We start from the raw sequence: 11,147 nt of genomic DNA, 5'->3' as shown, positions 1-11,147 counted from the left end.
CACACACACACACACACACACACACACACACACACACACACACACACTGCATTGCAGTGGGACAATTTAATGAGACCACATGTGTAGAGAGTGCCCCACCTTCACAACTGGGTGACAGAATTAAGGCATCAATTCAGTATTCTCTTCCCTAATGTGGTTTTGTTTGTTAAAACTGCGATATAAACTTCATAGGGTTTTGTTCTGTTTGATTTGCACACACACTCCCAGTGCCCACGCATAGTAACCATAACAATCTCCAGGGTGATCTGTACAAACTCATATCCACCACTGGCAGCAAGTGAAACAATTGTTAAGAAAATGAATAGATGCAGTGGAGTTGTAGCCGTGTTGCTCACAGGATATTAGAGAGACAAGGTAGGTGAGGTAATATCTTTTATTCGACCAACTTCTGTTGGTGAGGGACTTTTCGAAAGCTTGAGCTCTTTTTTCCGGTCTTGAGAGCTCCATGTAAGCTCAAAAGCTTCTCTCTCTCACCAAAAGAAGTTGGTCCAATACAAGGTATTACCTCACCCACCAGGTCTCAAGAAAATGAATGGGCATTCTATTATAGGCTCTGCCACAGATTCTTGTATGATCTTGGGCAAGTCACTTAGGCCGAAGTCATGAAACTTGAATGCCTACGGTTAGGCACTTAAATAAGTGCCAGCCTTTCAGAGGTGTTGAGCCCCTGCATTTTTCTTTTTATCCTGGGACTCCGGTAAATCAAGGGGGGTTGTATAGACACAACACCTCTGATAATCAACCCACTTATTTAGTGCCACCTATTGAATCACTAACCCCACTTTCTGCAGTGCCTCGCTGTTCCTTGGAGGTCTCTCATGTTTATATACTGAGTCAGATGTTCCCACATATGCACCCAACCTAGCCCTGATTCGCTTGGGAAATCTGATGAGAGTGCTATTGAAGGTGGCACAATTGCAATTTATTTTGATGCTGCTGTTAGTGCTTGAATAACGTCTTTGTTAAAGGTCAGACGCCAGCTGTGACTCACAGCATTTTGCCTTGTTTTTTATTCACAGGGAAGAGAGTCAAGAGAAAAAAGTCAGTTTAACTTTACCTTTCCTGGGTTTGTCACATCTTATTTTTCCTGCAATATTAACATTGACATGTGGTGAGGCAGATTCACGCTAGGTCTGTCTGTAATGGAAAGGCTGCCAGGACGGGTATTGAGGCAGCCTGTGCAGGTGAAAACATTGGGGAAAATGCATAATAAAGATATTCAGGTGTTGGGAATTAGGACCTGCAGCAGAGCCAGTCTCCGGGCTACCTAATGCACCCAGCTGGCCTGTAGTAGGCTGCCTAATTGGCTATGCCACCTGAGTGGACGGGTCAGCAGATTGACTCTTAAGCCCAGCAACAGTTGCAGTTTAGCAGCTGCTCAAAGCATTTTCCCATGGCTGTGACAGTGCTTGTGCCTGTTTCTTCCCAGCCTTGGCCACCGCCTTGCCTTGCTCCAGGTAACCGGGTTCTGACCCTCGGTGCTGATTCCTGACTTCGGCTGTGGCATCTGACTGCTGACTCTGACCCTGGGCGCTGATTCCTGGCTACCAATGCCTGCTCTAACCACTAGGCATGCTTCAGCCACTAGCTATGACCACCCACATCCCAGTCGCTGAGAGCAGAAGCGCTGTCCGTACCCCCTGGCTTGAAGTAGTAATAGCAACCGAATGTCTGGCTTAATCATATACAGGGTTTACAGTTTTGTGCGATGGCTTTCAGCACCCGCACTGTAAACATTGTTCCAGCGCCCTTGAAGATGTCCAGGGCATGTCCTGATTTGACACACGAACTCAGTAGTCTCTGGTGGCAGGAGACTATGGAGACCTCTGCAGAACCCCAAGCTGCCCAGCATGGTTGAACTTCTAGGGGAGAGTAGTGTTAAAAATGTTGCCTGTGTTCCCCAGGGGTGAATTCCCCTGCAGATGCATGGACCAGACTGGCATGGGAAGGTGTAATTTGCACCTCTTTCTGCCAGCACAGGTGAATCCTGACTAGTTTCTTTTTACATTTTAATAAAGAAAAATCAGAAAGGTTCAGGGTCAGGTTTCCCTTTGTGAACAAGTTTTGTTATTGTGAACCTTAATTGGCTGTCAGGTCACTGCCAGTGCACTGCCTAAAAATAGGCATCTCCTTGCTTTATTTATTTATTAGGGTAAGTATTTAAAGGTTAATGTCCAGGGCTGCAAGCACTGTTATACCAGACGTTGGCTGCGCTATAGAAATGTGCAGCTTCTGTTGTACTATAAGGGCAGAGGTCCACATTTTCCAAAGTGGCCTTTAATTTTGGGAAGCTGCAGAGTGCTCAGCCCTTTTGAAACTTGGGGGAATAGTCTGTTGCCAGTTAAGTACTTAAGCCTTTAAATATGCATAATGAAAGCACAAAGGTGTACATACAATAGGCCTCTGTATTTATAATCATGCATATTGTACAGTAGATGTAAAATGATTGGGATCTGATTTTTATAAAACATTGCGTCCTTCAGCAGCCTGGTCTAGGGACAAACTGAACACAGTCCTATAGCATGCTGCAAACCAGTGAGCACTAAACTGTGGCTCCCTAATGGAGTTGACAGGCGTCATCATCCTGCCGTATAGTAATATTTCCTGGCAGTTGTTGAGCATAAAATAAGAATGGCCATACTGGGTTAGGGCAGTGGTCCATCTGGCCCAGTATTCTTTCTTCCAACAGTCGCCAGTGCCAGATACTTCAGAGGGAATGAATTGGGCGACCCCTGATTGTTGTGAAGGGATAAATAACACTTCCCTGTTCACATTCTCCACACCATACATGATTTTATAGATGTCTATCATGTCCCCACTTGGTTGTCTCTTTTCTAAAATGAGAGCCCATTATGGTAAAGTGTCTCTGGAATAGTTGTCTTTTTTTGAAGGAACAATAACACCTCTTCAAAATATTTCCTTGATTTTAATGGTACAGCAGCTCCCCTGTAGTTAAGTTTGTCACGTCTTCTGTTTCAAGGGCAACTTTCTAAGACCTCTGTAATCAACATACTTAGTCAGATTCCTTTGAAATTTGGAGTGCTGCAGGAGGGTGCACGGTAGGGTTAGTAAACCAAATTTGGGGTCATTTGAACTTGAGGTTGTAGAGATATAAACCCAGAAAAGAATAGCCATTTTTCAAAATATTTCTAGGTGGGTTTTTTTGTTCAGACGTAGAGGTCAAATTATTGATGTGATGCAGATCAAAATGATCTCAATCTGTTGAGTTTTACTGAAGGTAGTGTGTGGCATCCACTAAATCTGCAGGGGACCCAAATTGAGACTGGCATTTAAGAAAATGTACACTTTTACAGTGCTCATGCGCCAATACAGAAAAACAGCTAGTTCCATTCCCACTATTGTCTATGCTTTAAAGCGCAACCCTTTAAAGTACTCTAAAATCTGACCTGTTAATTTGGAGTGCTTTGAAATTTGTGCCTCATGGGGGCTTGGGGTAGCATTATTGATCAAAATTTGGGGTCATTTAACCGAGGGGGTTGAGTTTCATCCCCCACATCCCTCCAAAAAAATTTTTTCTCCTGCTTTGTACTGTTAAACTGAGTGGTACTAATGACTGGATGGCTCACAGACCTCATTGAGACTGATGTCTGTGAACTCATCCTTCAGTTGACATAACTAAGTTAATCACAAAGGGGGTTTTGAACTATCACTGGAGGTTGCTACAATCTATGAGTCGTGGGTGGCAATTTTATTTTCTGGGGAATGTAATAAAAGTCTTTTTGGGGAAAAATTAGACCTGGGAATGCTTCCTGAGAGGGGAGAGGTATTAGGGGGTGGAGGAGTGAAAGAGATGCCAGGGCTCAAGCAAGTAGGTGCAAGAGTTCAAGCAATTTTTTTACTTTCATAACTGATGTGGTAAGCCGAGGGGTGCTGGGGCTATTAATTGCCAAGCCAAGAGGTGGCCAGGCTCAGCCCTGGCAACCCCTGGCACAAATTAAGCACTATATATGCCAGGATCTGGAACCTCCTGAATCTTACTCAAACACTTAATCAACTCCCCAGAAAGAATACCACACATGTAAACTTAAGAACCACTTCTCAGCCTTTTACAACTCCCTTACACATACTCACAGGATACCATCTTAATCTACACTTCACTTAACCATCATTAAAGCATTGGAATCCTCTCATATTCCACCTCACTGCTGATAATATCCTTTGTAATAAAAGCCGTGTGTCCTGCTACTGACAACCTACATAATTTTGCAAAGAAATGATGGATACTGCATCCTGAAGGTACACATGCACCTCTTCCCTTTGCTATCACATACTCGAGGGTGGAAAACATAGATCTTCTCATATCACAATCGCAGCTTGGTCACACACCTCAAAGAAATCCACAGATCTCACAAATGCATCTCTGCCAAACAGAGCTAACTACTGCCTGTACCATCAGTACAGCTACACCTGACACCGACCACACTCGCTTTACCTGGAGGGCATTCAGATAATAAATGCTTAGACTGCTCTCATATCCCAGCTCCCTATTGACAATACCCTTTGTAATAAAAATCCTGTGCCCTGCTAATTATGTGACATACACAATTCTGCACTGAAATGATGCAGACTGGATCCTGATGGTACCCCTGCAGCTCTTCCCTTGCTTACACACATTGGAAGGTGCAAAACATACATCTCCTTATATCATAATCACAGTTCTGTCACACACCTCAAAGTAACCCACATGTGTCCTAAGATTTACCAAGCAGGCTCAGCTACTGCCTCCACCACTTAATGCAGGTACACATAACACACTGCCTGCTTCTAGAGTGTATGCAAATAATTGCCGTTGGCTACTGCCTGCTCCAGGAGGAAATAGAAAAGAGCACAATCCTTTTTTTTTCTTCCCCATTTTGTCCTGTAATAGTGTTAGATGGAGTCCTGGAGATGAGAGTGAACAGGTTATAAAAGAGCTTGTACATTTCAGTAACTGTGGGGTTAGCAGAGTAAAGGTATATGTGTTCATGAGGCGTATTGGGGCATGCTGAAAGAGGGCAGAGTTAAGGTTGCATGAGCAACCTTAACTGTGCATTTCCTAGTTTTCAGAAGTTTGAATGTTGTTCAAAGTTCTGCAAGTGGAAGACGTGCCACCAAGCAACCGTAACTCTGTGTAAATGTAGTTTTTTGCCACTGAATATTTCTTGCAAATCAGAAGTAGGTCCTCCCATGTCAGCTGGAGATGCAAATAACAATCTCTTCTCCTGTACCACTAACAAAGATAAGGTATATTATAATATTATCCTCTGTGCAGATTTTAGAAACTTTCCTATAGAAACAGCAATAACTAAATAGCACGTAACGTGCATAGCTCTGGTAGCAAATACTAAACTTCACAGAGGCATAGATCTTTCTCCTCAGTGTCTTAAATGAAGAAATCTCTTGAAGAAACTTTAACCCCAACTCTGCTGTGACACTCTGTACCTCGGGGGAACACCCTGCACCCTCATGTTCATCCTTATAATATGATTGTGTGGTATCCAGTGCAAAGTTTGTCATGTCGGGTGTCTTCGAAAGGCTTATGATGCACTGAGCATTGTTGTTATAGTAATGTTATAGGTTGTAATTTCATGTATCTAGTTATGAGGCTGAAAATGTCCTCATGGCTTAAAACAAGCCCAGGCAGAACTCTCCAGGAGCAGAGAGGCAGTTCACACCTCATCGGGGCATGTATGGGACAAACGCAGCTCAGCCTCACAGGAACAAAGGATCTGTTGGTCTCTCGAGTGAGTCACCCCCCTATCCTTGGTCAGTTTGGGACTAGGATGAGGTAATGCATACCTGACTCTGAAGTGGGGGGGGCAAAGCCAAGAGGGAAGAAAGAACATGATAAAAGGGAGAGACGTTTGCCATGCTCTCTCTCTTCCACCTCCATTTACAGACACCACCACCAAGCGACTGAAGCGCTGATCAAAGGGGAGAGCCGGGCTGAAGGGCAACCAGCCAGCCTGTGGTGAGAAGCATCTAAGTTTGTAAGGACACTGAAAGTGCATACAGCTTAGAATGCGTTTTGCTTTTATTTCATTTGACCAAATCTGACTTGTTGTGCTTTGACTTATAATCACTTAAAATCTATCTTTTGTAGTTAATAAATTTGTTTGTTTGTTCTACCTGAAGCAGTGTGTTTGGTTTGAAGCATGTCAGAGACTCCCCTTGGGATAACAAGCCTGGTACATATCAATTTCTTTGTTAAATTGACGAACTCGTATCAGCTTTTAGCGTCCAGCGGGAATAACTGGACACTGCAAGACGGAGGTTCCTAGAGTTGTGTCTGGGACCGGAGATATTGGCTAGTGTCATTCGGTTGCACAATCCAAGCAGCGGCTGGCCAAAAGTGCTCAGTCACATAGCTGGTAGCAGCTTACATGCTAGAGGCTGTGTGGGAACAGCCCAAGAGTGGGGGTTCTCACAGCAGAGCAGGGTAAGGTTGGCTCCCATAGTCGAGGTTTGGAGTGACCTAGCAGATCACCAGTCCAGATAACACCTGGGGAATGTCACAATGGCGTGGATTTCCCCCGGCTATAAAATGAGGATAATAAAACTGATCTCACAGGAATGTTGTGCAGTTTAATTCATTAATGTACCTACATACTGTGATTGATGCTCTATAGATTTTTAAAAGATTTGTGAATTACATTTAAGATTCTTGGATGAAGTACTAAGTATTATTGCTGCTTTAAACACCCTTGGCATAGGATTGAAAAATCAGAGTTTTATAGAGATGCTATCAAATGGTTTTAAGCCCAAAATGTAGTTCTTAAGAGTGTTTTTTTTTGTTTTTTTTTTTAAGAAAACCTAATGGTCCCAGTAACTCCACTGGTTTATAGCGGTGTTATGCCAGTGATGAAGTTGGCTTAATGGAAATAATGCTTTTTATGCTTTTTTTTTTTTTAATGTCAGTGAAAACACTTTTTAAACGTAAGCACCACCCTACCTGGCTGGGGTGTGGAAGCAGATAGAACAGCATTGTATCACAAGTGGAATCCTTGGATTCTGAGTTGTCCATAACTCTTATTTCTCCAAAGGTGCTGGGTGAGATTTTTCTAAGGTCTTCAGCACTCACCTAACTTTGCTCCAATTGGAATCAGTGGTACACTGCCCATTGACTCCAGTGGGAACAAAGTTAAGCCAATGTGGAGCGCTTTTCTGAAAATCCATCTTTGTTCTGCTGCCCAAGTAGGAGGTGCTTGGGAAGGGGAGGTGAGCCTATGAGATGGTCTTTTTCTGTGTGGTCTACAGAATGACAGAACCCTGGGTGAACCACTGCTTACATTCTAAAGTAGAAATGATAGTACAGTGCCCAGATGGAGGGAAATGTGCAAGACCATACAGGCTGAATAGCAAAACAGCTTCTTACAGCTCTCTCCATTTTAAAAATCTAGATGTTCTTAGCTATATAGGTAAGGATTTTTCAAACAAATCTTTGATTTTTATTTGGATAGAATCCTTTTGCCTCTCTGTAGTGACATTAAAAGCCTGAATTTCCCCTTGTTAAAAAAAAAAACTCCAGTCATTCAGCAACCCCCTTTCCCCCCCACCGCTGTATATTAATGATACTGACGTTCCCCTTTAGCTGCTTTGTAAAAGTTCACTAATGTAAAGCATAGATGAAGAAGAAGGTAGGGGGAAAGGGCAGAATCTCTGTACAAAATGCCATTAGTGATTCCTCTTAGTTTTCACTTTTATCATCTTCCCTCCATCTAGCAGAGGTCAATAGGTCCTTGCCGGCTTCATATTTTTTTAAAGCACTCATTAAGTCTGAAAGGGCTCTCAGTTGGCTGACGCTTGCACTTAAATACCAGACGTGATAGCTGGTACATCTTGACTTCTCTCCTGGCTGGATCATTCAAGCTCCTGAGATAACAGGAAGAGAGCTTCCCTTCTTAAGTGGTTTGGTTAAACCATCTGCTCAGCACCAAGTCCTGAATTAAGGGAGTGAACAAGACCTGCATCAGCTAAATTGCAATGTGGTGGAGAAAGAGACTTCAGTCTTCTAGTGCACGTACTGGTAGGATAACATTTTGTCTTTTGTGTTGACTGTTTCTTAAACCATAGCCACTTGCAAACAGTTTGGAGTATTCCTGTAGATTATAATGTGGTTTTGTTTCAGAATCTAATATTCCACAAAAAAATTCACAGATGAAGATCTCCTTTTATCGCTGTCAAAAGAAAGTAGTTACTATATGTGAACAAAGCTCTTATCTAGAGGTTGAAAGCATAAAAAAAAAAAAAAAGCCTTAAATTGCTTCCATTCACCTCCAGTCTAATATCAATATTTGCAATCGGACAAACACAACCAAAAGTAAACCCGAATTTGTGGGGTGATCGTCTTTGTCTTTTGAATCCCAACAAATTACTGCCTGGGGAAAGAAATATCGGATGAGATGAAAATGCTGTTACTCTTTAACCTAGATAGGGCATAGCTTTCGGAATAGGCATATATTTCACTGTTGCAGAGCCCAGTTGGCATTCCCCTATTACTGCTGACCTTTAAAGGAAGCGTATTAATAAGGTTAATGCAGGTTAATAATAATAATAGGTTAATAATTCAGGATTAAAAAGACAGACTATGTCTTGGTAGCACCTTCTATTTTTTAATTATCATAAATTCATATGGCTGTTCGGCTACTAGGCTGCTAAGTTTAAAATAAGCAGGTTTATAGTTTGCTTTTTCAAATGAAATGGTGAAGAACGTTGCTGGGAGTGAGCTGTTTTGAAAATCTGACCCCAGTTGTGATTACTGATCCTTGCTGAAAGTTCTGGCTGGAGTCAATAAATAAGGCTTGAAGGTGCCTTGTTGTTTTTGTTTCTTTTTATTTGTCAGTGAAAAGGTGCATTAAGCATTTAAAAACCGTGACTATCGAACCAGTGCAGTTATTTTATTTTAATTGTTCCATTCTGTAGAGTCTCATGAGATGATGTGAGGTATCCTGTCAAAAAGCAGCATGATTTATCTACTTCTTTCCTAACTAAGTATTGATTTTTGGACACTATTTATTATAATTTTTATCTATACTCATTGCAGGAGCTTGCTCCCTTCCCTACCCCGTGCTGCTCTCTGAAAAAGCACCCTATTCCTAATATTACTAACGGTCAGTCAAGAGCTTGACCAAACAAATATGTCTTAGAGATTGTCCACATTGGAGATTTTAGCATTGATGTGACTGGTTTGAAACTGTGGTGAGTTTGCACAGGTGCAAATTCCATTTTACACCAGTGCAGTGAGTGTGCACAAGGGGTTGGTACCAGTTCAGCCACATCAGTGTAGCTACACCAGTACAAAAATCTCTCAAGTAGACCTGTGCTCTTGATGTGTTCTGAATCCCACCAAGCTGGTCAGAGCAGGCTCAAGAGGTGTGCTCTCCTCTCTGAGGATGACGTGCAGCCAGATATGGGCTCTAAGTTCAGGAATCAAACCATGATGGAGGCCCAGCCAAGCACAATGCCTGACATAAGAGAGACGTGATAACTGGGTCTGAGTTCATTTAGTGATTTATAGATAGTAACCAAAGCCTTGATCCACCCTTGGAAATGACTGTAGCTTGAGTCCCATTAACTTTAATGGCACTTTGTGTGCTTAATTTTAAGTACGTGCTTAAGTGCTTTGCTCGACTAGGTCCTTAGTAACCAGATCAGAGCATAGCACCGCTGTAACCCATTAGGAGTACATAACACTTAACTCAACCCAGAAGCAGAGCACCCCATCTCTTATCTTTCGAGGGTAGCCCTGATTGGAGTACACCACAGCAAATCCTAGCACTGAGGTACAGTGGTGTGGATCTCTGTGGATAGCTCAGAATCAAGGAGGAACAGTTCCAGCCTCCTAGTCATCAACAGATGGAACCAAGTACAGTAGATCACACATCACCTAGACATCCAGGACCCGGGTGGATCCAAAGTTACTCAGAGATTACGAGCCATATTGGCTAGGGACAGCTATATCTAAGATAGATAGTCCCAAACTCAGTCCCAAAGTCCCTCAGGGAAAGGGAGGTAGTGTATGTCAGCTCTCCCTCCAGTGACTTCATCAGGATGACCTAGGAGCTATGATCAGCCCAGGTCTGCCAGAAGGAAACCATCAACAAAGGGAGGAGTGGAGAGATCCCAGCAAAACATTTCTGGAAAAGTTTCCTGTTTTGAAATATTTACACAAAGGTAAATAGTTAACTTCTTAGACATGTTATAAAATCCCTTAAGTGGCTCTGTATTAGACAATTGTTTGCACTTTCATCAGGGGGCTTTGCAAAGTATTGCGTGTCACAAAACCATGTGAGGTAGGTAAGTATTATTATCCCAATTTCATGTATAGAAACAAAGACTCTGATCCAGCAAAGCACTTTAGCACATGCTTAACTTTAAGTGCGTTGGCTTTGGTGAGAATACTCACATGCTTAAAGTTAAGCATGTGCTAAAGTGCTTTGCTGGATCAGGGTTTAAGAACCTGGAGGTTAAGGTTTTTTTTTTTTTAATCAAACTTGAGAGTCTAAAGGTAGGCACCTAAGCATAATTGTCCTGATTTCTGGAGATGCTGAATGCCTGCAGTGACTATTGAATTCAATGGAGACTGCAGATTCTCAGCCCCGTGAAACTCAGGTGACTTACTTAGCTTAAGTGACTTGACTAATGTCACAGAAGTAGTCGGTCGCAGAGCTGAAAATAGAATCAAGGAATGTTGACTCCTTGTTCTCTACCCCAAGGCTTGATCCTTCAAGGGGCTGAGCACTCTGGCCTGATCCAGCAAAGCTCTTAAGCATGTGTGAGGTTCTGTTGAAGTCAACGGGTGAAATTCTGGCCCCATTGAATTAAATGGGAGTTATGCCAGGATGTCACCCTATGGGTCTATCTATATGCTGAGAATGGATCACATGCTGAAGTGCTTAGCTTGATCCAGTCCGAGTGCTCAGCACCTTCCAGAAGTGAGCCCTTACCCACTAGAGCAGTGGTCTCCAAACTTTTTTGATCGCGCACCCCTCTCAGTAAAACATTTTTGAGCACGCACCCCCTGCCGCGCCAGCTCTACCATTTTTGCCAAAGCAGAAAAGAAAAGAAAAGCAGCGCTCCTCCTGCCGCGCACCCCCAAGGATCCTCTTGCGCACCCCCTAAGGTGC

At 42.8% G+C, this 11,147-nt stretch overlaps 1 protein-coding gene across 1 annotated transcript in view; it reads left to right on the top strand.

Moving 5' to 3' along the window:
• Nucleotides 1–11,147, top strand: part of LOXHD1 (lipoxygenase homology domains 1) — a 279,511-nt gene that overhangs the window by 12,691 nt on the left and 255,673 nt on the right. The gene's annotated exons all lie outside the window — the stretch shown is intronic.

Source organism: Terrapene carolina, unplaced genomic scaffold, assembly GCF_002925995.2.
Source record: "Terrapene carolina triunguis isolate 2854851 unplaced genomic scaffold, T_m_triunguis-2.0 Scaffold69, whole genome shotgun sequence".
In the NCBI taxonomy this organism is placed as follows: Eukaryota; Metazoa; Chordata; order Testudines; family Emydidae; genus Terrapene; species Terrapene triunguis.
The sequence above is the reverse complement of the archived record's forward strand: the minus strand, read 5'-3'. Positions and strand labels throughout refer to the sequence as shown.